We start from the raw sequence: 24,842 nt of genomic DNA, 5'->3' as shown, positions 1-24,842 counted from the left end.
GCAGGCTTCCCGCTGAGTAGGGAGCCCAATGCAGGGCTCGATCCCAGGACCCCGGGATCATGACCTGAGCCAAAGGCAGACGCTTAACAACTGAGCCACCCAGGCGCCCCTATTGACTTCTTTTTATGTAAGATGAGGATTGAGCTCTCTCACCTCTCTTCCTTATCCCCATCCTCCCAGTATAAATATATTTTAGGATTAGAGCAATATTCAATGTTTACCTATTATACTTATTTCACAACTGAGACATATGGTTTACTGTGATTATATTTGCTTTCTTGTTCTTCTTGAAATTAGTAGTTGCCTTGGTTTTACTTATTTAAAAAAATGGATGAGGGGCGCCTGGGTGGCTCAGTCATTAAGCATCTGCCTTCGGCTCAGGTCATGATCGCAGGGTCCTGGGATCGAGCCCCGCATCAGTCTCCCTGCTCGGCGGGAAGCCTGTTTCTCCCTCTCCCACTCCCCCTGCTTGTGTTCCCGCTCTCACTATCTCTCTCTGTCAAATAAATAAATAAAATCTTTTAAATAAATAAAAATAATTTAAAAAATGGATGAACATTAGAAATATTAACCTCAATGCAGAAATAATATGTTATATCATAAGAATGGTTATGTTCACTTACTAATATTTCTCTCTCTACTTTTGGATTGAAACAAGTAGAGAATAATTAGAGACTTTTTTGGCAAATAAAACAGTCAGTAGTTGGAAAGGTATGTTTTAGTGAAGATTGTTTATAAACACACCTATTGCTGCCAGGATCTTAAAGTCTAATTAATGAGCATCAGCCTTTCCCCTTCTATCACTTGCTTTCATCTTCTTTCATTTATACACACTCACACACTCCTTATTCTCTTGCTTTCTGTTTTCCTCTTTATCTCAGTCTGTACAAGTTTGCACACAAAATTGGCTTCCCTTCTAGCTGTTTTGTCCCTGCACTCCATCAAAAAATATTTTCTGCATCTCTAATTTCATCAAGATATGCCTGACTGAGAATGTCAAAACCACTGAGCAGAAGTGTTTAATCCATCATTGGCTCTGCCAGTGATGATCAGCTGAGGAAACAACCTCAAATTTTTTCTTAATTACTTGTTAGGACGTTAAGTTTTCACTTTATGGAATAGATTCACATCCTGCTTCTCATTCCCTGCTCTTTATTGTGCAGAGACCTCCCACTGATTTCCAATAGAGAAAGCTCTTTGCACCCAGGAAAGACACATGGAAGGGAAAAGGGTGCCTGGCCGTATGTAGGAGCAATACCTTCAATGAAGATTTTCCAGAAGCAGAGAGTTGCTTCTTGATTTGGTGGACGGTTACATTCTGGCCACCTTTATGTAACTCCATAAACTAAGGTTGGAGAGTTGAGCTGCTCCCCAGCAGCAAGGCCTGGAATGGGCTGGGCAGCCCGAGGTGTAGCCGGGAGCAGAAGGCTGCAGCTCCGATCCCTGCTCAGCAGTCTGATGGCTGTGTGATATCAGGAGAGGCTGCTAATCTTTTTGAGCTTTTTGTGGCATCATCTGTTAAATGGGAGTGTTACCATCAAACTTTTATCCTCAAGGATAAAACATAAGTGTGTGTGAAAGCACTTTATAAATGATAAAGTGTCATGCGAATATTACTTATCTGCTTTAGTCCTCTTTAGATGAAGGATGCTTTGTTGTTTAAACTACTTTATAAATATCAAAATTATGAAAGGAAAGATTTAGAGTATAATTAGCAGGGAAGGAAGCTTATGTTTCTTTGGGATGGGAACACCCATGACTTGTTGGCCCAATACAGTATATCCATAATCTCCTTTCCTGAGGTTTACCCATGAGTTAAGAGTGCATCATGCTCAAAGGACACACTTAGTGAATATTTGAGAACAATGTTCAGGGAAATCATGTGCCAGGAACTGGTCAGGTGGGCAACACAGACAACCATTGCTATGTTGGCTGTAGTTGGAGTAGCTACTTTGGAGACACTGGTAGAACCATAATAGAAACTATAGAATAGATGATCTTCCTCCTCTCCATTTTAGCTTGTTTGCCAGTCCCTTCTCTGTGCAACATTTGTACAAGACTCAGAATCTACATCCTCTTCCCATGGATATCTGGTGAGGAAAACTGTAGAGCTGCAGTCCGTTAGTGTATCATGCCTCATTTGATGAGATGTGGCTTGCAGGACCCTTCCAAAAGGAAGAAGGCTGAATCTTTATGGACAGAGACATTTATTATTTTTTCACAGTTTTAAAGAAATCTATTGTGATGATCTGTTTTATGTGTCAACTTGGTAAAGCTATAGTACCCAGTTATTTAATCAAACACAAATCTAGATGTTGCTAAGAAGATATTTTGTGGATATGGTTAACATCTATAATCAGTTTACTTTATGTAAAGTAGATTGCCCTAGATAATGTGGGTGGGTCTCATCCAATCAGTTGAAGGTCTCGGGAGAAGAAATTCTGCCTCAGGATTATAACATCAACTCTTGCCCAAGTTTCCAGCATGCCAGCTTACCTTGTAGATTTTGAACTTGTCAGTCCACAACCTTGTAAGCCAATTCCTTAAAATAAATCCGTCTATCTATCTATCTCCTGTTGGTTCTATTTCTCTGGAGAGCCCTGACTGATAAAGCTTTTCTCTATCCAGAGATTACTTTTTCTTTAACTCTGTTATAACCCAACTCTCAGCAATCCAGGATACAAAATGTTTTCTTTTCACTAGGAAAATCACTGCATTACTAGAACAACAAACTATGTAAATCAACCCCAAATTATAAACCAACTCTGATCTGAGAATCTACTAAACTTTGATATAACTGAAGTACATACTTTTTTAATCCTTACTGATTTTACCTCATCAAAAACCAAAAGTTCAAAACATCTGTGTTCTAATCCCATATCTGCCTTAGTTCTCATAACTATATAGTCTCTAATTATTCGCCAAATGGTCTCCCCACTGCACACATGCTCATCAGTAAAGAATCCCAGTGTACTGGCCAGGTGACAGTTGTCACAGGGTACTGAGGCAGTAGAACTCAAGTTGTAAGCTTTATGTTTCAAAGAAGTAAGTCTTTCCTTTGACGCCAAACTTGAAAAGGTAGTAGTGATCTCATAATTCAAGGTTTTAAGATCAGTCAGGAGTGAAAAATTCTTCCCTGTTTAAGTAGTTATTTTTATTTGCAGGGCCAGTCCTGGAATCCTTTACATAGATTCTAGTCACTTGAACTCTGTGAATCACAAACGTGATGAACCTCACCTCTGGCCATTCCCGGGCAGGCTAAGTCAGGGTCTGGGTTCCGTGAGTCATTTATCAGAGACTTCAGTTTTAAGCAGTTCCCAGTGGGGTTACGTGTGAGCCTTTTCAATTGTCCGTGACTGTGTTCCGTATACACATATCGATCGCCGTCTCTAATTCCCAGACCTGGTGCCCTGCCCTTCTGTCTGGCTTGGGACAAGCAGCATGGAGGCACCATGCTGGCCCCTGAGGGGTGGGGACAGAACCTGGCGCCACTGAGCAGACGTCCCTTAATGGTAATCCTCCAGCGAGTCAGTGGCCTCCAAAGAGACCATGAGTGTGGCCTGTTGATGAGGAATGTAGTCATGGTCACACAAAAAAATCCCCAGTCTCTGCTTCAGGACCCCATGCATGGCCCATCATCCCTGCTGCAGAAAGAAACTGGACAGGACCTCCCCTTAAGAGCCTGTCAGCCCTCGTCACTAATCAGCCCAGGGGCTACTCAGAATGACTGGAGGCACTCACTTCCACCCCCCACCAACTGCACTGCCCGCTCTCAGCCCCTGCCACCTGGGGAGCCCCACACCAGGCCAGGGCAATCAAGCTTGGCTTCTGCATGGCCGTGCAAAGCTTACCATCAGGCAAGCTCCTAAAATATTTATATTTATCCACGCAGGGCTCAGACTTTCTTTCTACCATAGCAGGTAAGGACTGAGTATGGTTTGGGAGAGTTTGTTCATCCCATGGTAGCAAACCTATCAGCAGTGGCTCACCTGGCCAGGAGAGCAGGGATCTCACTTACCAAAAGAGCTAAAAAGTTGGTCATTGTCATAATCCACACACTGGAAGAAATACACATCAGAAGATCATATAGTTTTCCCCTCCCTTTTATTCAGAGGTTTGATTTCATTCATGCACAGGCAAAAGTCAAAATGCCTCTCCTGATGGCTACCCCTCCCGGGACTCATTGCCAGCACAGTAAAGGGTGGGTGAGCACAATATATGTATTTCTTTTCAAAGATAGCATGACATGACACCAGAGAGCTTTTGTGGCTACCCATTCTTTTTTGAAGGACTGTTAGAAAACTAGATGGTTGGCAAGAAAATCTGTAGAAGACAGGGAGGCTGGAAGATACATATTTTCAACAAAGATGGATGGGTATACTTGAGCCTCAATTAGCGGTTGTTCCCGGATATTCAGAAAATACCTTAGACTGGGGTTTTCTGAGAGAAGACAATGATCAAAGCCTGAGGGCTGTTAGGTGAATTTTCCCATGGTAGTGATCGCTGTCCCCACAGAAACAGTTCAGTTTCTTTAAAAACTGAAGGTTTCACTGGTTTGTGCCTTTCATCAAATTGGCTTTGCATGCATGAGAATTATTTTTAAGTACTCTAAAATGGTATCATTTCCTAGTTGCAAATTATTTGGGTATATTTTGAAACTAATTAAAAGGGAAATGTCCTATTTTGTAAAGAGCAGCATTTCTACATTTAAAAAATCAGATGTTCTCAGTGGGGAGCAGGGTTTTATCTTTGTCACTGTTGGCTATTGCTAAGTGCATCCCAGATTGAAAATCTAAATGAAATAACTACAAGGATTTACATGGGGGAAGTTTATATTGGAAAAGCAGGAGGGGGACTCATATACATATATAATACATAGACAATTTATCTGTGAATTTAGAAAGCCTTTTCTTGTCATATTTTTTTCTGTCTTGCTAGCTACTTGTTATTTCACTGTAAGCATTACAAACATGGAGGGCTGCAGAGATGCCAGGCTCCATCATGGTGTCCAAAAATTGGCTTTGTACATATGCTATATTAGAGACTGGCTGGCAGAAGCAGTTCACAAATCCTGGATTGGCAGGGATTCCTCATGAAAGAAGACAGGGCCGCAAGCCCAAGGGACTCATTCTTCAGCCAGCAGTCATGCAACATGCTCCATCCAATAAGCCAAAACCCTTTTTAAAATAAATTCTGAATCTTCCATCAGGAATCAGGTCCAGCCCAGGTAACGTAGCCTCCAAGAGTCTAGTCCCCTTTCCTGTTTCATGAGGAAGAGACTGTATTGAATCTTGCATGGGCCAGAGCTTTGAGATTTGTCACCAAAGGATCCAGGTCATTGCAGTTGCCTCTAGGAGTGAATAGGCCTCCCCAGTGTTGAAGGAGGAAGGTAGGAATCCTACAGACAAAATCCTTTGTTTTTGTCTTCCTTGGAAATAAGCAAACTGCTGTGATGGTTCTGATGGAGGAAGAGTTAACGCAGCGGAGAAATGTATTAGACAGCCGGAGCAGATAAGTCTATGCCAAAAGGATCCACCATCTGGGTCTTTCTCGCTCACTGTGTCAACCAGAAAATGCCTTTCTCATTTACGAGTAGCTAGTTGATGGCTTTACTGTTCCCAAGAGATATACTTTATTTTATGGACAGTAATGAGTTTTAATAAAAAACAGCTTTTTTATTGTTCTTGTTGTTGACCTTGGGTTCCTGCTTAATCTTAGAGTTGAGTACTACAGAGGAAGAGAGGAGACTTATTTTCTAAGCCAACAAGTGCTTTGGACTCAAATGATGACATTTGATAAGTTACAGAACAGTTATAAGTGGGGACATTAACTCCAGGTACTTTACCTTTCCTCTAAGGCAGGCTTCCTGCCAATCAGGGAGCCCGATGCGGGGCTCGATCCCAGGACCCTGGGATCATGACCTGAGCTGAAGGCAGACGCTTAACGACTGAGCCACCCAGGTGCCCCAGATGACTGTTTTCTTGACTTTTCCTCACATGCATAGAGAAAGGTCATCACTCCTGTGTCTCTTCTTTTAAGGGCGCTAATCCCACTCAAGGTATTTGCCCTCATGACCTAATTACCTCCCAAAGGCTTTACCTCCAGATACCATCACATTGGATGTTAGGGCTTCAACATACAGATTTTGGGGAGACACAAACATTCAGACCATAGAAGGTTGATTATCTCATTAATTGACACCAATGAAGCCAACATCTCAAGACTAATTCACGTGGGAGCAAGCTGTGCGTCACATTCTGTACTGTGTGTGATGCGGTGGAAAAGCGCTTGTATAGGCATCAGCAGACTTGAGTTCTAGTCCTGGCTCTGCCCGCATCATGTTGAGTGGCCTTCAGTAATTTGTTGATCTCTCTGGGACTTTTATCTCCTTGTTTCTAAAGCGACCAGATAATTGCTGAGCTTTCTTCAGCCCTAAAATTGTATGATTTTAGGGGCGCCTGGGTGGCTCAATTGGTTAAGCGACTGCCTTCGGCTCGGGTCATGATTCCAGGGTCCTGGGATTGAGCCCCGTATCGGGCTCCCTCGTTGGCAGGGAGCCTGCTTCTCCCTCTCCCACTGCCCCCTGCTTGTGTTCCCTCTCTCGCTGTCTCTCTCTCTGTGTGTCAATTAAATAAATAAATAAAATCTTTTAAAAAATTGTATGATTTTATGATTCAGACCTTAGCCAACTATCTAAAAATACATTCTTTGGATGATAAAAGGTATTTACGAGGCTTACATGGAAAAACCAGCATTCTTGGTAGAAAGAATTTCCCCAAGCACACAGCCTAAAGACTGTGGATCAGAAGTACTACTTTCCTCTTCCCCTTAACCAGTGCTCTTTCAATGGAGGTAAGCAGCAAGAGGGGAGAGATCAGGCACTGATGCACAGAATAAATGGGGAGGATGAATATGGCTCCAGACAGCACTGTGGTCTACAGTATAGTAGTTAGAGCTAGCCAAGAACAAGGAGATAGACTTAGAGGCATTCATGTGGTTGTGGGTGCCCCTCGGGCCAGAAATATTGCAGAGGGGAGTCATGTGTGAGGTTAGGGTTGTCCCAGGTCACCTCTAAGGCCTGTCCAACTCAACTACCCTCTGACTCCGACAGCACTGAGCCCTGTTTCCTGTCATACAGTGACACTCCTAGAGACCTTGCCAAAGACCTAAGGTAGTCCAGGCTCTGTTCACCTAAACAGAGGTGGGGAGGAGAGGGAGGATGGAAAAGGGAGAAGTCACCTTTATTAACATATTTTCTAGTAGCTCTTTTAAGGAACCATTCATTCCACTGTTCATGTTCATTTTGGGGGGTAGGTTTATTTTTATTTAAAAAGTTACTATCTCAAGACATAAATACAAATCAGAAAACAGTACAATTAGGACGCTAGATTAGAGTCATATATAAAACATTTCTAGCTGATTGAAAACAAGGCTGTAAGAACTGCTTTCACAAAGTACTGCTTTCAAGAGTGAGAAAAAAAAATCAACCTAGGTTTAAAATCATATATTCGGTTCTCTCAGCAGTTCTGGTTCTGTGCTGTGAAAAACAACACAGTCAATAGTTTTGCACATAATATTTGTTGATGGCAAGTCTGTTAGACAAGTCCAGTTTCATTTGTTATTAACCGTGATTTAATAAAATAATTGTATTGTCATCTTTTAGCTAACCTATGGTTCTTGGCTACCACAGCCCAATGCTTGTTGATTTCTGACTCTAAGAACTGGAAACTTTGGGGCACCTGGCTGGCTCAGTCAGTAGAGCACGCAACTCTTGATCTCGGGGTTGTGGTTTCGAGCTCCACATTGGGTGTGGAGATTACTTAAATAGACAAACAGGGCACCTGGGTGGCTCAGATGGTTAAGCGTCTGCCTTTGGCTCAGGTCATGATCCCAGACTCCGGGGATCGAGTCCCGCATCAGGCTCCCTGCTCAGCAGGGAGCCTGCTTCTCCCTCTGCCTCTCTCTCTCTCTCTCTCTGTCTCTTATGAATAAATAAATAAAATATTTTAAATAAATAAATAAATAAATAAATAGACAAACAAACTTGAAAAAAAAAAGAATTGGAAGCCTTTTGTTATTTACCCATCTGAAGATATTCTTGCAAGTATATGAAGGCATGGAATGATTAAAATAATATACCTCAATTACTGGGGTGCCTGGGTGGCTCAGTTGGTTGAGCATCCAACTCTTGATTTTAGCTCAGGTCATGATCTCAGATTCGTGATCGAGCCCGGAGTTGAGCTCTGTGCTCAGGAAGGTGTCTGCTTGGGATTCTTTGCCTCTTCCTCTCCCTTCACCTCTGCCCCTCCTCCCACTCATGCGTGCACTCACTCTCTCTCTCTCTCTCTCAAATAAACAAATAAATAAACAAACAAACGAATGACTAAATAAATAAAAAATATATATTTATATATATATACTAACTGTGGCTCTCAAAAGCCACATCCATATCCTAATCCCCAGAACCTGTAAATGCAACCTTATTTGGAAGAAGGGTCTCTACAGATGCAGTTAAGTCGTTGAGATAAGATCATCCTTGATCATCCAATGTCAGGTGTCCTTTTAAGTGACACAGAGGAGAAGGCCATGTGGCGAGAAAGGCAGAGATGAGAGTGACACAGCCATAAGCACTGCAGCTCGCACAAGCTGGGAGTGGCCAGGAAGGATTCTCTAGGCAAGGAGACAGCCCTGTCGACACCTCCACTCCAAATTTCTGCTCTTCAGAGCTGTGAGAGAATAAATTCCTGGTGTTTGAAGCAGCCGGAGTTTGTGGTAATTGGTTATGGCAGCCTTAGGAAACTAATATACTTCAGATGAGTACATCTCAAAGGATGGACATCATTAATCGAGAACTCTAATATCTCTTTTCCTATTAACTTCATAGTTGGTCTTACTGATAACAAAAGTCAAAGAACGCTGACTTAGAACATACTAATAATATTATTAAATAGGAATATTAGATCTCTTTTGAGATAAACATTTTTGCTCACATAAGAGCTATCCGTAAGGTGCGCCTGGGTGGCTCAGTCAGTTGGGAGTCTGCCTTCGGCTCAGTTCGTGATCCCAGCGTCCTGGGATCGAGCCCTGCATCAGGCTCCTCACTCGGCGGGGAGTCTGCTTCTCCCTCTCCCTCTGCCTGCCACTCCTCCTGCTTGTGCTCTCTTTCTCTGTCAAATAAATAAATAAAGTCTTAAAAAAAAAAAAAAAGGCTGTCCATAAATTCCACCTTCTGAATGAACCACTGTTTCCTTAAGATTTTTTGTAGAAGTAAACACCCCATTATCAGAGAAAAGGGCTTCATTGTGATATTCCTTCATCCTCGGCTTTGTTTGGTAACTTCATTTCTGTATCAGATCCATACTTTCCAATAACCTCTCCATTGTAGGGCCTTTCAGCTTCATAGAGTAATAGTACCAAAAAATTCTGCTGTTTTATTATATATTTATCAAACAGTCAACTATCTGATCTTTAGGCCAGAATTTGTTGGCCTGTCTTTTCTCAAAAGCTCTGTCTCAATACATCTTTTAACAACTGTTTCCCAACATAGTCTTCATTTCAAATTGAAAATATGATGTTAATCAGTTTACTAGTTCACAGTTGAGGGTGAACATCTTTATGTTTGTGACAATATTGGATTTGTTTCCAAATGAGTGATTTTTTTAATAACAGCACATTGTATACTTGCTTGTTTTTCCAAATCCAATTCAGTATCTGAGTAACTCTGCTTTGATGATTCACTTCCATCAGAAAAACTATGAAGGCATTTACCTTGGACAGGGTTGTACCACTTGTTTCTCTTTTCACATCTTAAGATGATCTCTTGAAAGAACCCACTTTAGACTCCACTGTTACCTTACTTGTACTTCTTTTTCTTATTATTCAATTCAATTTAACAAACATTTATTAGAGACCTACAACATGCTATCCAGCAGAAGAAACCAACGTGTGGATGAGTCATTTCAGTAGATGGTAGTATGGACTGACTTAGCTGGGTGTGAGCCAGTGTATTCAGATTTATATAAAAACTGAGACATACCCTGGAAAGGAAGTTCATTGTCAGACAGGCTTCTCTAGTCCTGAAGTTACCTTCTGAGGGAACTGAAGAACTCATCCCTTACGTGGACAGGGCAAGTTGGCTGTTTACTCCTTATCACAATCAGAATCAGGAGTATAGTTCTAGAAAGACAGCAGAACATCAAAAATCACTCCATTTGACCACCAGTGGAGGTCAACTAAGTGTGAGATATGTCACCAACCTGTTAAAGAAAAAAGCGGGGGGGGGGGATTTAAAAATGAAAGAATGCATTATTTTTCATTAAATAGTTTATATTTCTTTACTCCACCAGCTCTTATAGTTTAAAGGGAAAGAAGGATTTTTTTAAAGATTATTTATTTATTTATTTATTTGAGCAAGAGTGCAAGAGAGCACAAACAAGGGGAAGGGCAGAGGGAGAAGCAGACTCCCCACTGAGCAGGGAGCCTGACGAGGGGCTCAATCCGAGGACCCCGGGATCATGACCTGAGCCAAAGGCAGAGCTTAACCAACTGAGCCACACAGGTGCCCCTAAAGGGAAAGAAGGATTAAATAAGCCCCCATTGTTATACTGCATTAGAATCTTTGAGCCCCTGCCATAGCGATGTAATGGTCAGTCCAACTTCACAGTTCAGTATTAGAAAATCAGTATGATCTTTCACTAAACTGTGTCCTTGGGTCAGCGTTTATCAAAAATAAAGGAGGTGTTTTAATTCTCCTCATACTGACTCTTTTGTCTAATTGTTCAGTTGGTTCAGAATTTTGATGGTCAAGAGGCATTTTTTATTGAAATCCTACACAAACACATCTAAAAATCAAATTAGTCATTACACATACAGACTCCAAAATTCCACCTGTTCTACTGTTTCTCCTTCCTCCATTTTTGGAACATGCCTCCCAGCTCCCGACACACACACACAGCAACGAGAAAGGGAATTATCTAGGACCAATACAAGGATCGCCAGTCAGTGCCCAGGACTTAGAGGCTGGGAAGCTGGACTTTGTAGCGGAGCCTACCTTCATGTTGTTATGTTCTCCCAGACAGTCTTCTTCCCCCAGCTGCATACTCTGCTCTCACCTTCACCCCCACCCTTTATGTGCAGGTGATTATTGTCTTCTTTTGTGTTAATGTACAGCCTCAGCTGCTGTAATAAAAAGACCCAATGCTGCAGGGGCTCAAACCAAATGAGGTTTATTTCTCTTTCATCTAACACCGCAGAGGCAGGAGGGTGGTCCAGGTGGGTAGGCAGCACTCTTCCTTGAGGTCATTGAGAGACCAAGTCGCTTCTACCTTGTTGTTATGACACCTTAATCTATGTGGCTGCAACTGGCTCCGTACTGTGTTTGAGCTCCAGCCTGTTAGATGGGAGAAGAGAGAGTGGAGGGCAAGTGGCTTCCTTAAGGGATTAAACATTGCACACACCATTTCTGTTACATTTATATCCTAGCCACATGTGGGGCTGGGCCATGCAGGTTTTGAGAAGTAAACCATTTATACATACCCTGGTAAAACGCAAAGGAGCACGAATGGGTGCTGGGGCCACGAGCAGTCTCACTACACCCTGAACGACCACCGTGTGATGTTGCCTGTTGCATGTACATCACCTTGTGTTGCAATTTTTCATTCCCGTTTACTGCAGGAAGGGTGCATTTTTAAAATTTATTTAAGTGATCTCTACACCCAACGTGGGGCTGAACTTGCAACCACAAGATCAAGAGTCACATGCTCTTCCAACTGAGCCAACCAGGCACCCGAAGAAGGATGCATTTTTAAATACTTTTAGTTGTGGTAAAAAAAAAAAAAAAAATCACATGAAATATACCAATATAGCCATTTCTAAGTGTACAGCTCAGTAGTATGAAGTTTATTCACATTATTGTACAACCAATTTCCAGAATGTGTTCATCTTGCAGAACTAGGTTTTAAGTCCTCAAAATCCCAGTAGCTTTAATATCCATTAATGCTTCTTTAATCCAGCTTAAAGATGGGTAGGCATTATCTGTTCTTTGATTATGCATAATCATATACTACATGTATATATAAAGGCTAATAATAAATTTCAGCTAATTTTTTAAAAACTTATTCTATCCAAAATGACAAAGATTGAAAGTTTTTATATTTAAAACTACAGAATACTCAAAATATTGGATATTTTGCATTTTTCTACTATAAAATACATACCAAGTTGAAATGTTAATCCAGCAGTATGTTATTACTTCTACCCAAAAGGAGGTAATAAAGGTGTGTATTTCTATGATTTGAAAGAAAGGGTTTTCTTGAAACAATTGACCAGAGTAGGGTTATACAGAGAATGTTGAATGTTAAAGCCAGAAGGCAACTCAGAACTCATCTTGTCAGTTTAGAAACTGAGGCCCCAAACACCTCAAATTTTTGTCTTGGGAATGCCTCCATCTGTGGCATATTTTCCATGGCAGATAAAAATGAGTTGCCTAAAGAATAATTCTGAATATACATATTGTCGTTTATCTTTAGGAGAAAGACTGACTTTGATGAGTTACGGTAATTTCCCCGTATTTATTATAAGTTTTTTTTTTTTTTAAAGATTATTTATTTATTTATTTGAGAGAGAGAGAATGAGAGAGAGCAAGCACATGAGAGGGGGGAGGGTCAGAGGGAGAAGCAGACTCCCTGCCGAGCAGGGAGCCTGATGCGGGACTCAATCCAGGGACTCCAGGATCATGACCTGAGCCGAAGGCAGTCGCTTAACCAACTGAGCCACCCAGGCGCCCTATTATAAGTTTTTACACATATAACATTCTTAAAACCCTTTTGAAAAACTGAAAAATTGTTGTTTGCAACGGCTGAATTTAAGAACACTGTAATGAAAGCCATGTTGTTAAGCACATTGAGTGGATAAAAAGTCTAACATCCTAGTCAAACAGCAGTTTCACCAGCCTTCTTAGGAGTTAACTGGCCAGCCAGCTGGCTGTCATGCCTCACCTAACATCCAGATGAAGAGCAATGGGACTCCCGGTTCTGAGTTTAGAAAGAACATGGCCGAATCTGGATGTGTCCAGAGGAGGGCAACTCAGTGGTGCGAGGAGGTTGAATTGTGTCATAGGCTTTCAGAGAAACAGCCATGAGAACGAGGAGTGTTGGAAGACTGAAAACTTAGGAAACAGAGTAACCATCCCGAGGACTTTGTACGACTGTCCATGGCCATGCTTACACTGAAGCAGAAAAATCACTTGCCAAGAGGATAGATGGGGGTCCTGCCCTGGCCAGAGCTTCTTGGGGGGTAATTTTGAAGACCCCTCCCCACTCTAAGACCCTGATTCTCTGTGATTCTTACCTCCAGGACCTCAGTTACTGATCATGTTTACAAAATGTAAGAAAGAATCCATCATACCTAAGAATGGGGTACCTGCTTCTTACTGCAACAACCTAACAGACATGGAAAAAACAATGTGTGTGTATGTGTGTGTATGAGAAAGAGAGAGAAAACATGCGAGCAAGCATATTCCACATCTGACTCTCTAGGTAATCTTTCCAGATAGGGCACCTGTTCTTTGTCCTGCCCTACCCTAGGAACTCTGAGGGCTTCAAATCATGGTCACACCTCAATGAGTTCATCTCCTTTACCTGGTTGTGGAGGCAAGACTAATATGCCTAAGATGAAAGAGAAACCAAGAGACATTCTGGGCTCTTGTTCCTTGCAGTCTTCATTCCTTCATTTTCCTCCCTATCCCTTGCTCTCCATTCTGTAATAAAAAAAAATTTTTTAACTCACTATCTATATATCACCACCTTAATCACAACCACCTCCATTCAAAAATGCATACAACTTGAAAAAAGATCAAAAACCTCTCACTCCTTCCTGCCTTCTTAGTCAAACATGACCAAAGTAGTGTTTGTTGCCAAAATATATTAAATATGGCTTGAGAAATCAGCTTACACAGAGTCCAAATTTAAATCTTTAAAATCATCCTTGTTCCTAGACCAAAACAGCAGCAGATGGACAAAGGAAGAAATGGAACGTGGTCACATTTTATACCAGCAATATAGACCGTTTCAGATTGCAGTAAGTCATTTGCCATCTGCAACCTGTGGTCTTTAATTCCTGCTGAGGCACTGATTCAAGATTCCAAGTTTGGGGTTTCTAAGTTGGAACAAAAACATTTAGCAGGTTGCCATGTATTTATTTATTTTTTAAATCAAGCAATGTGTGAGCACAATACACCTACCTGTCTTCCTGAAGAACCCAGTAACCTAAAGGCCACAGCACCCATAGGAAAGTAGACTCTAGATACTTATTATCTGATTTTATTCAAAATGAAAGTTCTATGTTTCAGTGGACAGGCTAGCTTCCATTATCTGTGAGTAAATTTGGCCCCTTTCAGGACTCTCCTTAGTGCCAGGAGACCAACCCCATGTGTTTTCCTTTCAGTTAGGCATTGGGGACACAAGAGCCATGAGATACACTCCCTGTCATCACGTGGTTATAGTCCTGGTCTGAGGACACTAGGTTATCAAAAACAGGGCAAGCTAGTATGAGCTCAGAGCGCCAAGTGAGTGGGCGCCAGGAAAAGGGATTTTAAATTTGGACGGTCCTTTTTAAAAAAGCAGTTTTCATATACAAATTAAAACGAGCATGTATTTTGTTTTAAATCTAACATTTATTAACCGCTTATATTACACCATTTTTAATCCTCACCAATCCCTGAGTTGGGCACTATTAATGTTCCCACTTTTCAGATGAGGAAACTGAGTCACAGTGAGGTTAAGAAACTGCCCAGTCTCTTACCGAGCCAGGCAGTTGCACAGTTGGAAGTAAGACTTGCTGGATCCAGAGCTGGTTTAGAGGGAGTCTCTTAGAGTCGGAATTTCATGGCCAGTCCTTCGGAGCCTAAATGAGCGTGTAATTTGACCTAGCATTTGCACTTCTAGGATTTATCCTAAGGGAATATTCAGACAAGTGCTCTGAATGAATGTTCTGGGATATTCATTACAGCTTTATGTATAATCTTTTAGGTATCAGGACAAATGTCACAGCCACAAAGAAGCTGTTTCGCTGCCCTAGTCAAGTACAACTGCCCCCCAGCTTGCTATCCCATTACTAAATTCTGTCCTCTTAATAGATCTTTTCATAGGCTTCAGTGATTTATTGGTTCACCTGTTTATTAATTGCTTTCCTAACTGGAATGTAACTTCCATGTAGGCAGGGACCTGTGGTCTGTTATCTCCGTTACCTAAAATAGAACCTGCCACATAAAGAGTATTCAGTAAATATCTGTTGAGTAAAATGAATGAATGAATGAATGAATGAATAGCAAAAAATTGGGGAAATTTAAAATCTTAGTCATTAGAGGATCGATTTGATAAATTGTGGCATATCTATGCAATAGAATATTGTGCAGTCATTACAAATGATGGTGGAGATTTTCTCCTTCTTAGAGATAGACTCTGCCTGTTGTTGGGTGAAGAAAGCAGGTGATGCATGTTAAGATGATCCCTGTACTGGTCATCTGAGCCAGTCCCAGAATCTGCTTTACCGTGTTAAAGCAGAAAACAAAATAGTTTATTATAGGCTACTGGGTATCTCCCAGATCCTGTAAGATGCAAGGAGGGACTCCACAGACAGGGCACAAGATTGGGAGCACGACACTTGAGTTCTGCATCACCTCAACCGCTGACTAGCTGTGCAATCTCTGAAAAAGTTAACTCTTGTAACCTTCATGTTCTTCAAGCAAACACAGGTGATAAAACCTGCCCTGTCTACACCTCAGGACTGCTGTTAGGGCAAATGAGATGCAAGCCCTTTGAGCAAGAAGTTAAGAAACGTGCTCCGTCAGGCGCCTGGCTGGCTCAGTCGGTAGAGCATGTGACTCTTGCTTTCGGGGCTATGAGTCTGAGCGCCACGCTGGTTGTGGAGATTACTTTAAAAAATAAATGAATGAATGAAAAAAACAAGAGGGTATAAAATCAAGTTTAAAAAGTACTGTGGGGCGCCTGGGTGGCTCAGTCGTTAAGCATCTGCCTTCGGCTCAGGTCATGATCCCGGGGTCCTGGGATCGAGCCCCGCATCGGGCTCCCTGCTCCACGGGAAGCCTGCTTCTCCCTCTCCCACTCCCCCTGCTTGTGTTCCCTCTCTCGCTGTGTCTCTCTCTGTCAAATAAATAAATAAAATCTTTTTTAAAAAAAATTTTTTTAAATAAATAAGTACTGTGTAACATTTACATCACTGTTCAAAAAGACAAGAAATAACAAGTGTCGGCGAGGATGTGTAGAAACAAACTCTCCTGCACTGTTGGTGGGAATATAACAGCCACCGTGGAAAATAGCATGGAGGTTCCTCAAAAAATTAAAAATAGAAATACTGTAGGATCCAATTATTCCACTACTGGGTATTTATCCAAAGAAAATAAAAACGCTAATTTTTAAAAAAGATTTTGTTCATTTATTTAACAGAGAGAGAGAGCGCGCGAGCACAAGTAGGCAGAGCAGTAGACAGTGGGAGAAAGAGAAGCAGGCTCCCGGATGAGCAGGGAGCCCGATGCGGGGCTCGATCCCAGGACCCTGGGATCATGACCTGAGCCGAAGGCAGCCGCCCAACCGACCTAGCCACCCAGGCGCCCCCAAAAGCACTAATTTGAAGAGATAAAATGCACCCCTATGTTTATTAAAGCATTTTTTACAATAGCCAAAATATGGAAGCAACCTAAGTGTCCATTGATAGATGAATGGATAAGGAAGATCCATTACACACACACACACACACACACACACACACACACACACACACAGGAATATTACACAGCGATAAAAAAGACAAAATCTTGCCATTTGTGACAACATGGATGGATCTGGAAGGTATTTTGCTAAGTCTAATAAGTCAGGCTGAGAAAGATAAATCCCATATGATTTCACTCATATGTGGAATCCGAACAAACAAAACAAATGAATAAACAAAAAAAAAAACAACAGAATCAGACCTGTAAATACAGAGAATAAACTAATGGTTACCAGCAGGAAGGGAGATTGGGGATGGGCAAAATGGGTGAAGGGGAGTGTGAGATACAGGCTTCCAGTTATGAAATGAAGACGTCACGGGATTAAAAGGCTCAGAGTAGGGAATACAGCCAATGATACTGTAATAGCGTTGTATGGTGACTGATGGCAGCCACACTTGCAGTGAGCAGAGCATAACGTATAGAGAAACAGAATCACTATGTTGTACACCTGAAACCAATGTAACACTGTGTGTGAACTATGCCCAAAAAAATCTAAAAAAAAACCACATTTACATTCTTGTTATCCAGTGATTCTGAATGTGTGAACATATATATATACATATATATATATGTACTTTCTTCTAAAGCCATATTACTCAGCATTGCCACTGGGATGCCATTTGTCTTCTGCATTTACTAACTGCACATCACTAAGCATTAAATTACACATGGCAGTGGTCTAAACAAAAAGGCTGGTAATTTTGGCTTGTGTTTGCTAAGCTTGTCCTAAAATCACCTTCCACGTGCCTTCAGTCGCTCTCCCTGTGGGGTTACCTCTGCTTCAGGCCTGTCCTTTTCTTTTCTTTTTTTTTTTTTTTAAGATTTTATTTAGGGCCACCTGGGTGGCTCAGTCATTGGGCGTCTGCCTTCGGCTCAGGTCATGATCCCAGGGTCCTGGGATCGAGCCGCATGTCGGGCTCGGCGGGAAGCCTGCTTCTCCCTCTCCCACTCCCCCTGCTTGTGTTCCCTCTCTCGCTGTCTCTCTCTCTGTCAAATAGATAAATAAAATCTTTTTTTTTTTTAAGATTTTATTTATTTTTTGACAGAGAAACAGTGAGACAGTGAGAGAGGGAACACAAGCAGGGGGGAGTGGGAGAGGGAGAAGCAGGCTTCCCGCCGAGCAGGGAGCCCGATGCGGGGCTCGATCCCAGGACCCTGGGATCATGACCTGAGCCGAAGGCAGACGCCCAATGACTGAGCCACCCAGGCGCCCCAAGGCCTGTCCTTTTCTAAAGGCTCACTAAGCTTGCCATCTGCAGGGGACATGCTATTCTCATCTTTGAGATCCGCAATGTCTAGCATCAAAGCTTGGCCTCTCCCTGAACGTCTTCCCTAAGCAACATCCCAAGGGCTGACCTCTGGAGCATCAGTGTTCAAAGTCACTGTCGACCAAGACTTCATATGTGATTTGGGCAACTGACCAGGTATATTTTAAAGGCTGGATTTAATACATTTTAAATTTCCTTATAATTCTATTTTTTGGATTTATTTTTTAAAGATTTTATTTATGGGGCATCTGGGAGGCTCAGTCGTTAAGCGTCTGCCTTCGGCTCAGGTCATGATCCCAGGGTCCTGGGATCGAGCCCCGCATCGGGCTCCTTGCTCCGCGGGAAGCCTGCTTCTCCCTCTCCCACTCCCCCCTGCTTGTGTTCCCTCTCTCACTGTGTCTCTCTCCGTCAAATAAATAAATAAAATCTTTAAAAATAAATAAATAAAGATTTTATTTATTTATTAGAGAGAGAGAGAACATGAGCAGGGGGAGGGGCAGAGGCACAAGCAGACTCCCTGCTGAGCAGGGAGCCCAACACAGGGCTCGATCCCAGGACCCCGAGATCATGACCTAAGCCGAAGTCAGATGCTTAACCGACCAAGCCACCCAGGCACCCCTATTTTTTGGATATTTTTTTAATGTGTGGTTCTCGTTGTCCACCTATAGTTAGGGAAAAACAGCATTGTGATTTAACAGGGCATTCCAACAAGGTACTAACATTGTTAAAAAGGACTTTGATGTCCCTGAAACCAGGCATGTGTTGCAAGGTGGGATGATGTTCCTACTTCCTGTATGTGCAGAAGCCTTTCCTGGCAGAGCTTTTAGCCCCTGAGACTTTCATCTTCATCTTGCACGAAGGATACAGTTTGGTCCTGACGCACGGATTATAGAAGCTGCTGAGCGTCCACGCAATCTGTTACGCTAGATCACACCTGGTGTCTGCACAGGGAAGACTCTGGCAAGCTTCCCCGCCGCTGGGACCGAGGCCTCTGACTCTGACGCCAAAACGTGGCAGTGTTGCAGGGAGCCTTCCGAGAGCCTGGCTCACCGGCATGGTAAATTAACCTGCTTGTTCTCACGTTAAATGCTTTATGAAAATTTACTGGGCGATAAAAGAGGGAAGAAAACCCAAGTGGTTCCGCACTGAGCCTGCCTGGCACCAGTGAAGGAATGAAACTGCCGAGAAAGTGAACATGAAGAGCTGGCTAGAAGACAAGGTGTACAACACAATGAAAATCAAGTGTGGTGCAGGCCACTGCATTGTTTTATTAGCATTTTTCTCAAGGAAATCCTGGAATTATAGAAGAGCTGGTGTCCCTGAGCTAGGTAAGATGACACTAGGCTCTGCCACTTTCTCCATGCTACCTATTTGCAGAGGAATATGGCATGCTCCAGTAGATTGCAAGGAGAAACCTCCTCCTGTGTGGTGTGGTCCTTGTGAAGGGCCCTTTGCTATAACCAAACCACAGTTCCCAAAGGGCAGAATCTGCCTTTTGAAAAAATAAAATGTTCTGATGTCCATCATCATCCTCCATTCTTCAATTTTCCACATTATATTTTTCTTCTCTTTTCCTTGTTGATTTTAGAATAAAACAAAATGTCAAAGAGTAAGATGGAGAAGTTCTACTCTTTAAAATATCTATAAATTTGGGGGCAACTGGCTGGCTCGGTTGGTGGAGCATGTGACTCTGGATCTCAGGGTTGTGAGTTCGAGCTTCACGTTGGGTGTAGAGATTAGTTAAAAATAAAATCTTAAAAAAATAATAGAGGTGCCTGGGTGGCTCAGTCGGTTGAGTGTCAGACTCGGTTTCGGCTCAGGTCCTGATTTCATGGGTTGTGGGATCGAGCCCCACGTGGGCTTCGTGCTCAGCGGGAGTCTGCCTGAAGATTCTCTCCTCCGCCTCTCCCCCCACTCTCTCTCTCTCAAATAAATGAATCTTTAAAAAACAACAGTAATAATAATAATAAAATAAAATACCTATGAACTTGCCACCTAAAAGAAACAAAGCCTTTTTAATGGCCACTTTCTTTGGGAAATAATTAGGAAGTGAGACAAACAGCAACAACAACAAACCATGAAGAATAAATGATTAGCTACTATAAAATGGAGTGTGGGTATATATTTGAGCAACAGAAATCAAAATCTACAAAGATAGAACCAACTGGTAAAATCATGCAGGGGATTTTAAAATTCCTTTTCATTTTAAAGCCTCAACTACATTAAAAGTAGTTTGTGGGAATAATGATCCAGTTTGGTGTATTGCAAGAAATACTTCTTCGTGTTCGATCGCTGCCATCACAGAGCTTATTCAGTTACCTGATTTCTTCATTCGTGGCTGCCAGGAAAACTAATTAAGAATCCTGTTTAGGATGCTCTTCTTCCACAGAGTAAAGCTTCTTCCCCAAAATGTGAAGTCAAGACCTTGTGCCTAGAGCTAGCTGAAATGCCCGTTATTTTGGTTTGTTGAGTTGCAAGGCTGTTTGTGCCTTATCATTAGACATGTACAATTCTATCTGTAAGCTTTCATAACCTCCTACTTATGGAGACAAGATTCTTTGTGTCAGCACCTTAGAGAAGTGTTGTGGAAGCAGTTGGCTCAGAGACAGGAATTTCCTGGCTGCACCGTGGACGCAGCGGAGCTCCTGTGTGACCCACCTTAGCGCGGCCGTGGGGACAAGTGGGCCCGATTCGCTTCCATAATTGGGACGGGCAGGAAAACAGATGTTTCCCCACATAGAAGGGAAGCTTTGGCTTTTTAAGGAAATTGGTTCTTAATACTTAGATTAGGGGACAGTTCGGATTAGTTACTAGCAATGGATCTCAAGTGGGCTTGTAAACTAAAGGATGTCAATCAGCCAGAACAGTTATAAGTATCATACTGGAACTGCTCAGGCCAGGTGACATGGCTGTTAGCTCATGCGCGTCGGAAACCACGGCAGGGCTGCCTCATTACATGACGACCCGGTCACTCTTGACTTATCATTCAAAAAGAATGAAAGGCCCGCAGACCCTGCCCTGTGTGGGTGGGTAGTCCATGGCACCTGTGACAAATGGCAACCTTTTCATCCTTATAATGAAGAAAGGTAGGTGCACAGTCCTTTGGTGACACGTTCCCTTTCGGTTGTTTACTTTTATTCTCCCACGCAGACTGCAACCTAGCAGGAGGGCTTTTAAACCCAAATAGTTAATTACCTTCTCTAATGCAGAGACTGGAGAAACCCAAATCTAGCAAGTTGAGGGGGAGAGGGCAGCTTTGCTTGGGGCTGTGCTTTGCACCAGGTGGGAAGAGAGCCTCTTCGCCGTCCTCGGGGCAGAGCGAGACCAATTAGAAGGCAAAAGGGAGGGCGGTGGGCCTCGTTCCCACTCCATATATACTTTACATTTCTTTTTCAGAAAAGAAGATGCATTGTACTATCCCTGTACTGTACTCTGAATCCCAGATCAGAGACCCATGTAAAAACACCCATTCCAAAGACAAAATCGAGTAGCTTCAGGACTAGAAGCCCTCTGGCGATAAAAGTGCTTCAGGCTCCCAAGATGGAGAAGTTGCCCGTGTGGACAGAGCAGGCTCAGGCAGGGAGCTTCTTCACTTAGCACTCAAGGGATGGTGGGTGATGGACCTTCTCCCAGTCCAGGCCTGGGCACTAGCAGCTTCCACTGTGGAGAGGACTTTCTCAACTGAACTGCGATTCTTGTCCCACCAACCCTACAACCCTTTCCTCCCTCAATGGGGGAGGAAATATAAGGCTTCAGCCCTTATATCCCTAAATGGGGGCTCACCCCAGCCCATCTGGGAATCTCTCGTCTTTCTGTCCATCTCCCGGTGCTAGCACCTTCCCTACCTAACCTCGTACGTACTGACCACCTGCCTCTTGATTCACTTACTACTCCTGCCTCTGCCCTCTGCCCTTTTCTGGCTCTCTGCTGGGTGCTAGCCCCTCCTCTGCTCCTATCGAGATTCCCAGCTCCCCTGCCTCCTATCTGAGCCTGAAGTGCCCCCTCCTGTTTCTAAGTCCCGTGGTCCTATTGTCTGTTGCACCGACTTGAACTATTTCACTTCTCATTCTACGGGTCTTTCATTGCCACAACTAGATGACACACTCCTCTGTTGATTTATATATCAATATAAACTTATTTATCTATCTTTCCCTATCCCTCCACACCTGTTCCCAGCAGCCAGCACAGTGGATAGCATTTGATTGATCCCTCTCCTACTGGTTAAAAATTTTTAAATGTACCAGACCAGAGACATCAGACAGAATCTAGGGATAGTATTCAGGAAATTTTCTTGTCAGAATCACAAACAAAGAAAAGGACAAATCCTATCGGTTATCTAAAATGTTTTCAAGTATCTGGATGTTTGGCCTTGAGCAATAAAACACCTAACGAGTGATGATGTTGTCTAGTTTTCTTTCCTCTGAATCCTTCACATCATGTAGACGTGGCTAGTGGCCCCCTCAGGGGAAAGCATGCCAAAGCACCCCGTTCCTCCACTCACAGACTGTTCCGCCTAGAACAGGTCCCATGGCCCTTATGCCTCTGCTGCCCTGCTAGAGACCAGAACTTATACCATCGCCCCTCTGAGGCTGTGAGAACAAGTGATGAGTGCGAAGAAAGAAAATAGTAAGAGTAGGAAGGCTCCAGAGCTCCACAGACAAATCTGGGCATGGCGGTTGTTATTCGCATGGAGAAAGGCAATACATGCTTTTAGTAGGTAAATACTTTGTCTTTTGAAAATGTTGTGTGCAGGGCACCCGGGTGGCTCAGTCGGTTAAGCATCTGCCTTCGGCTCAGGTCATGATCTTGGAGTTCCAGGATCAAGTCCCACATCGGGCTCTCTGCTCAGCGGGGAGTCTGCTTCTCCCTGACTGTCCCCCCTCTTGTGCGTACGCTGTCTCTCTCTCTCTTATTCTCTCTCTCTCAAATAAATAAATCTTTAAAAAAAGAAAAGGTTGTGTGCAAAATATACCTCAAAGCCGCAGTATTAAATCAAAGTTAAGAAATGGAAAAAGTTTAGGCAGTTGTGCCCATGAGAGCCATCTTCTCGACACTGGCTCCACGTTTCCATATGAGTTTGGGTTTTAGGCACCTCAGAGGCATGGGGATGCCTGGCAAGGTCCTCAAAAAACCCCATAAGACCTGTCACATACAGTTGAGGAGGATCCATCAGAAGCAGGTGGGGAGAAGGCAAAGTAAAAGAGTAGAGGGGGTAAAGGTGATGGATTGGACCCAGCAGTTCTATTCCTAGATATATACCCAAAAGAATGGATACAGAAAGTAGATTAGAGGTTCCTGGCTGGGGGGTAGGTGGGAATTAGGAAGTATTGCTTAATGCTTACAGAGTTTCTGTTTGGAGTGATTAAAAAGTGTTGGATATAGGTAATCATGATGGTTGCACAACATTGTGACAGTAATTAAGACCATCGAATGGTACACTTAAAAATGGTTAAGGGGCGCCTGGCTGGCTCTGATAGTTAAGCGTCTGCCTTCTGCTCGGGTCATGATCCCAGGGTCCTGGGATCGAGCCCCACGTTGGGCTCCTGGCTCAGCGAGGAGCCTGCTTCTCCCTCTCCCTCTGCCTCTCCCCCTGCTCATGCTCTCTCTCTCTCTGTATCTCAGTGTCTCAAATGAATAAATGAAATATTTTTTTTAATTGTTAAAATAGGGGTACCTGGTGGCTCAGTCAGTTAAGCGTCTGACTCTTGATTTCAGTTCAGGTCATGACCTCAGGGTTGTGAGATCGAGCCCTGCATAGGCCTCTGCACTTAGCACAGGGTCTGCTTGGGATTCTGTCTCTCCCTCTGCCCCTCCCCACCTAAAAATGGTTAAAATGGAAAATTTTATGTTGTATGTATTTTACCATAGTTTTTTTAAATGAGCAAAGGATTTGAAATAGATCTTTCTCCAAAGAAGATATAAAATTGGCGAAAAAGCACATGAAAAGGTACTCAACATCATTAGTCATCAGGGAAATGCAAATCAAAACCACAATGAGCATGGTGAGAGACCACTTCACACCCACTAGGATGGCTCTAATCAAAAAGATCTTAACAAGTGTTGGTGAGGATGTAGAAAGCAATTGGAACCTTCATACGCTGCTGGTCAGAATATAAATTGACACAGCCGCTTTGGAAACAGTTAATAGTTCCTCAGAAGATTAGAGTTACCTTATGACCCAGCAATTCTACTTTCTCCTAGGTACGTACCCAAGAGAAATGAAAACAGATAACCAGGGATGCCTGAGTGGCTCATTCAGTTAAGCGTCTGCCTTCGGCTCAGGTCCTGGGGTCCTGGGATCGAGCCCTGCATCGGGCTCCCTGCTCAGAGGGGAGCCTGCTTCTCCCTCTGCCTGCCGCTCCCCCTGCTTGTGCTCTGTCTCTCTCTCTCTGATTGATAGATAAATAAATAAATAAATAAATAAATAAATAAATAAATAAATAAAATCTTTAAAAAAAGAAAACAGATAACCATACAAAAACTTGTACATGAATGTTCGTAGCAGCATTTTTCCTAGTAGCCAAAGGCCAAAACAAACCAAATGTTCATTAACTGATAATAGATGAACTAGAAGTGGTATATCCATACAGTGGAATATTATTTGGCAATAAAGAAGGAAGTTCTGATATAGGCTACAGCGTGACAGACCTTGAAACATTGTACTAACCAGTCAAACGATCACATATTGCATGATTCCATTTATATGAAATGTTCAGAATAAGCAGATCTACAGAGAAACAAGATAGATTAGTGGTTGCCTAGACCTGGGAGGGTTGCGGGGATATGGA

The 24,842-nt window shown here is 42.8% G+C and overlaps 1 protein-coding gene and 1 long non-coding RNA gene across 6 annotated transcripts in view; one reads left to right on the top strand and one right to left on the bottom strand.

Annotated features, from left to right (window-relative positions):
* CLYBL (citramalyl-CoA lyase) overlaps nucleotides 1-24,842 on the top strand; it is a 250,806-nt gene that overhangs the window by 178,372 nt on the left and 47,592 nt on the right. The window lies entirely within an intron of this gene.
* Nucleotides 11,230-24,842, bottom strand: part of LOC118534525 (uncharacterized) — a 103,581-nt gene continuing 89,968 nt past the window's right edge. The window contains exon 3 of the long non-coding RNA XR_013446872.1: nucleotides 11,230-11,389. This is a non-coding gene — a long non-coding RNA (uncharacterized LOC118534525). The remainder of the gene's footprint in view (nucleotides 11,390-24,842) is intronic.

Source organism: Halichoerus grypus, chromosome 4 (assembly GCF_964656455.1).
Source record: "Halichoerus grypus chromosome 4, mHalGry1.hap1.1, whole genome shotgun sequence".
Lineage (NCBI taxonomy): Eukaryota > Metazoa > Chordata > Mammalia > Carnivora > Phocidae > Halichoerus > Halichoerus grypus.
The sequence above is the reverse complement of the archived record's forward strand: the minus strand, read 5'-3'. Positions and strand labels throughout refer to the sequence as shown.